This window comes from Lolium rigidum, chromosome 7 (assembly GCF_022539505.1).
Source record: "Lolium rigidum isolate FL_2022 chromosome 7, APGP_CSIRO_Lrig_0.1, whole genome shotgun sequence".
NCBI classification, from domain to species: domain Eukaryota; kingdom Viridiplantae; phylum Streptophyta; class Magnoliopsida; order Poales; family Poaceae; genus Lolium; species Lolium rigidum.
In genome coordinates, this window is record NC_061514.1 from 352,545,649 (window position 1) to 352,551,627 (window position 5,979).

Genomic DNA, 5,979 nt, shown 5'->3' on the forward strand with positions numbered 1-5,979 from the left:
AAAGCAGCTGTTTTGAGTTTTGCTCTTTGATAACCTAGCTGGCTGTAAACTGATGAATTATCGAACATATCGTTGGACTATGGGAATGCTTGTTTTTGCTGGTATATGCAGAATACACACGAATATATACATTCTCTATCATTGCAATGCGTTAACAATATTGTGAATCCAAAGCAAACAGAGCTTGGCTCTGGTGGTTAGGTCCCTTGTGGTGGAACCAGTCCACCCAGGTTCAAGTCCTAGACTTGGTATGGGTGTTTGCATTTACCTGGATTTATTCCAGGATTTAACCGGCGCTATGCTTTCAGTGGTAGGTGACGTGCCCGTCAACAGCGAGGCGCCGGTGGTGACTTCGTCAACCTCAAGATATGCCGGCTCGATCCTCGGAGGTGCTCATAGGGGTAGGGTGTGCGTGCGTGCGTTCATAGGGGTGTTTGTACGTGCGTGTTTGTGAGCGTCTGCGTTGTACTGTGTTCTCAAAAAAAAAAAAAATATTGTGAATCCAAAAAGATGTTCCCTCTTAACACAAATAAAACCTCCAAGTATAAAAAATAAAAGGCCACCTCTGCGTGTATTACTGCTGCATTTCGTAGTCCTGGAAATATTCAACCCATCCGAAATCAATTGACCAATCCAGCCTCAGGAACATGCGCTCCTCGATGTAGGCCAGGCACTAGCAGATTCGTTTGCTTTGCAATTTCAAGACACAAAATTAATAAGAAGAGATAAGGCCTATACAAGAAGTGAACATCATCAGACAAGCAGATTCAGTTTGCATTGGAAGTCACGCACTAGCGACATGAACTAGACATGAACTAGAATATCATCATGGAGCTGGTCCGGAGTGGAAACGGGGCAGCGCACAGTTCAGGCAAGTTGCGGCTCGGCTGGCAGGCCGATCTTGACCTGAGCGGACCTTGGGAGCGGAGCAGCTTGGTCGGGGCGAAGCTGGAGCGAGCTGGCGGCGAACGGATGGCATGAGTCAGGCGGCCCGGCGCGGAAGGCAGGATTCGGTCGCCTATAGCGGAATAGGTCGCCGACGGCAGGAATAGGGCGCTGGCTGTGGGTTCCGGACGTCACCGGGTTGGACAGTGGCGTGGCGGCGGTCGTAGGTGCAGGCGGCGGCACAAGATTTGGTGGTCTGGTTGGATTGGAGGATAATGTTTCGGCGCAGGGAAAAGAAGAGAAGGCTGGGTGGCACTCTCGCGTAATAAGTACAAACGCCATGGGCAAAGATATATACCGTTCCAGGTTGGAGGGGAAAAGCTCGGGAAGCATCTCCCATAGGTGCTTTTTCCAGTGCGTGGGAGAAGGACCTGCTTTGGGAAAAGCCTGCTCTCTTCTTTGCCCATAGGTGGTCTGACCTCTTTGTTTTCTTTGCCCTACTTATTTCCGTGAAAAGCACCTAAAAGCCTAAATAAAGAGGCCTGTGCTTACGAGTGTTCTTTTTTGGCAGCGAACATACGAATTTTGTGATGCCAACACTAGTTAGGTTTCCTCATTTTGCAATGTTTTAACTATGTATTAGTTTATGGAAACCATGTTCCAAACTATGTCTTAGTTTGTGTAAAACCATATTCCCAATTATGTATTAGTTTGTGTAATGTTCCTCCTCTCTATTGAAATCAAAATGCAAAAAAAGAGTATTTTAATGTAAACATAAGTTTGGGGCTGCATTTGGGGGACGCGGCTGGGAGCGATATCCCCAAACGCAGCACAAAGAAAACACGTCCCCAAACGCTCGATCCGATGCCGTTTGGAGGCCGCTTTGGGGGACGCGGCTGGAGATGCTCTTATGGGACGACCCTCTCCTCCCAAGTCGTCTCCCCGGGCGGCTCCGGAGGATCTGACGAGGGAGCTCCTCGACAATGCCCACCATGAGGGGCTTAGGGTTGACGGAATCCTGTAGGCTAACATAAAATATCGGATACCAAACAAACAGGGTGAGAGATTTACCCAGGTTCGGGACCCTCGATGAGGTAGAACCCTTACTTCATGCTTGTCTGATCTTGATTATCGAATATTCTGGGTTGCAATGGGGTAGCCGATAGGCTGCTATGGTCGACTCGCCAAGAGGCAAGGATTCTAGGGTTTGTGCTCTAAGTTGTGGTGGTTCTACGTACTTTTGTTGTGTTGTTCGGCAAGTACTCTCCTGACCTTTATATAGTAGGCTAGGTCCCGAGAGTCATGTCCGAACTCGACTAGGTTACAATGAAATCTAATCTAGTCTTTCCTTTATCAACGCCTTCTTGCCTTGTTCATCAAGAATCCATCTTTTGGTAGGTCTCCTTCATTGGAACCGACGTACGGGCTCACCTTGGTTATTGGACAATCATCGTAGGCCCCTAGTTAGGCCAAGGGAGGTAGACTAATGTTGGGTACCCAAAGGGTAATGCCCACATCAGGATCCCTTCTTCCCAAACCCTAAGAGCCCTACCTCTCCTCTCTCGCCTAGCTGTCGTTGCCGCCAGCGCTGGCGGTGATGGCGGTGCCTATCCGTCTGGTGCGCCGGTGGGCAGGGGAGGTGGTTTTCTCGACCGCTGTTCAGGGGAGTTTGTGGGCGACGACGAAGGACCATGGGCAGCACGGCTGGGCTTGGACAGGGCCTGAACGCCTCCACCGGATCGGCCACAAGGAAGGGGTGGTGCGCTGCCTCGATCTGATCTAGGGTTTTGGCAAAGATCTGGACCGGGTGAGTCTGGGTAGGTGCGGTCCTGGTGTTGGTCCTTGCCACACCGTTGGGCCATGCTGGACTGCCCTCTCCATGTCTTCTGATCTGGTTGGTAGTTGACCGACGACGAGGGGGTTGTTAGTCTTGCGAATAATGGTGGTGGTCCTCGGATTTCTCTCACGCCAAGTGAAGATCTCTAGCAGAGCTCGTAAAAGGGCCATAACCAAAAAATAAACGCCAGTTTACGGGTTCGGGCGGGAAAATGGTGCCGATCAATTCACGTAAACGAGGCGAAACTGAAAAAAAAAGTTTTGGGCCGAGACCAAAAGCCATACTCGGCCTATATTTGTAGGGGCCGACGGAGCGAACCGAAAGCAGCCCGAACACAATCCCTAGTTTGCGGGCGAGGGAAGTTTCAGCTCCTCCCAACCGCCGCCGCCGCCGATCAGCGCGCCCTCACCTTCCTCTGCACCACCGTCATCCGATTTCTCACCATGAGTCTCGAATCGACCCAGTCGGCCGCCGTTGCTAGCTCGCAGGCCCCGCCACCCTCTCCCGCGCTCGCCGGAGCTTCCGCCGCTACACCAACCACCCCGGTGACCCCAACAACCCCGCGGACGTCGCTACCATGGTCTCGTCGACGAGCGTGGTGAAGCGGCGGCGCGCGGGAACGCATGTGGTCCCGCAAGCCAGTGTCGCGGCGGCCACCGCTGATGTCCCGGCGGTCGCAACGAAGCCCAGGACATGCTCGACGATGGCGCAACTGTGGACGAATATGTGAGTGAGCATATTTTGTTTGTACAATTGTAGTTTCTCTTTGGTGACCACATATTGACGATTCGTGTTTGTTTTTGCAAATGTAGGACTGCATTGCCGATGCGAGGTACAGAGACATGACCGGCAGCAAGGGCAAGAGCTTCACCATGCGCCATTGCTTTGATGTGCTTCAACACCTCCCCAAGTGGCGATTGAGGGACGAAGATGTAGCACCTAAGAAAGGTGCAATGGTTGCGCTCGACGATACCGACGACAAGAAGGAGGGCCGGAACATTGACAAGCCGGAGGGAAACAATAAGGCCAAGGAGAGGCTCAAACTCGAGGGGGTAGCATCATTGTTGAGGGACAAGTTTGATCAAATGATGAAGTTCAAGGAGGTGATAGCGGCCAAGACTTTCGAGACCAAGCTTGTCATCATCGAGAAGAAGAAAGAGGTGAGTCTTGCCAAGGTTGAAGCCAACCGAGAGAAAGCAAGGAACAATGCCAAGTTGGAGGAGATGAGGATCAATGTGAAGAAGACCAAAGCAATGAAGAAACTATTGGCCGAAGAGAGGGATATCATGATCATGAACACAAAGGACATGAATGAGCAACAAATGGAGTGGTGGAAGGAGTCCACGGTGGAGATCATGGAGAGACGAAGAATAGCTCGTGAAGAGGCAAGTGGTGGTATCTCGGTGACTCATGGAGGTGGTGGCGATGATGGTCACGGTGGGCCAACCTCGGTTTGATGCCGGCAGTGAGAGGAGATGGTGAACTATGAACCATTTGATATGATTGTGTCATTTTATGTCTACGCTATGAACTATGCATGAATTGTTTGCATTTGATTGTGTCATTTCTTTGATCATATGCAAAGCCTTTGATAAACCATGCCTTTACCGGTTCGGAAGCCGCCGACGCAGAACAGAGCCCGTAAACCAAAACTTTAAAACAGCGTCAGCCATTTTTCGACCCGTAAACACGAGTTCGGTGAACTGAACTCTAAATTTTCAGTCCGCGTTTTTACGGACTCTGCTAGATATGCTCTTAAATGTGACTAAACATTGTGGTATTGATATCTATCAAAATGACTATTCTTTTGAAGTATTCAAGAAACAATACAGACCTCTTTTCTGAAACTCAAGTATTGCCAGCTGAATGTACAAGGACGTCGCCTAGAGGGGGGTGAATAGGCGGTGTATAAAAACTTCTACTTGAGAGCTAAACTAGGCGGAATAAAACTACTAAGTGTTTTCTAGTTTAGCTCAAAGCCTATCAACTAGGGGGTTGCCTAAGGCACCAACAACCTATGCTAGCATGATGAGCAACAAGGTGATAACAAGATAGGTATAGCATCAAGCATGATAGATATCACAATGTAAAACGCATAGGTAAAGGAGCTCGGATTGAGAAGTAACCGGTGCACGAGGAGACGACGATGTATCCGAAGTTCACACCTAAGCGTGCTACGTCTCCATTGGAGCGGTGTGGAGGCACGAGGCACTCCAATGAGCCACTAGGGCCACCGTATTCTCCTCGAGCCTTTCCTCCAAGGAGGAAAGCCTCGATCCACTAAGGAAACCTTGAGGGTGGTCACCGAACCCGTACAAGCTTGGGCAAACTCCCAAGAATCAAGCTTGAGGCAACTCCACAACATGGAGGCTCTCAAGTACAAGGCCACAAGAGGCTACAACACGCCACACCGGCAAAAAAGCCATTGATACGTCTCCAATGTATCTATAATTTCTTATGTTCCATGCTTGTTTAATGACAATACCTACATGTTTTACTCACACTTTATAGTGTTTTTATGCATTATCCGGGACTAACCTATTAACAAAATGCCGAAGCGCCAGTTCCTGTCTTCTGTTATTTTTGGTTTCAGAAATCCTACACAGGAAATATTCTCGGAATTGGACGAAACAAAAGCCCACGGTCTTATTTTCCACGGAGTCTTCCAGAACACCGAAGAGGAGACGAAGAGGGGACACGAGGCGGCCACACCATAGGGGGGCACGGCCCCACCCCTGGCCGCGCCGCCATATGGGGTGGGCCCCTCGGGCGTCCCCCGACTCTGCCCCTTCGCCTATATATTCCTTCTGTCGCGAAAACCATATAACAGAGAGCCACGATACGAGAATAGTTCCAGAGATGCCGCCGCCGTCAACCCTACCTCGGGGGTTCAGAAGATCGCCTCCGGCACCCTGCCGGAGAGGGGAATCATCACCGGAGGGCTCTACATCACCATGTCCGCCTCCGGACTGATGCGTGAGTAGTTCATCCTTGGACTATGAGTCCATAGCAGTAGCTAGATGGTTGTATTCTCCTCTTGTGCTATCATGTTTAGATCTTGTGAGCTGCCTATCATGATCAAGATCATCTATTTGTAATGCTACATGTTGTGTTTGTTGGGATCCGATGAATATGGAATACTATGTCAAGTTGATTATTGATCTATCATATATGTGTTGTTTATGATCTTGCATGCTCTCCGTTCCTAGTAGAGGCTTTGACCAAGTTGATACTTGTAACTCTGATACGTCCATTTT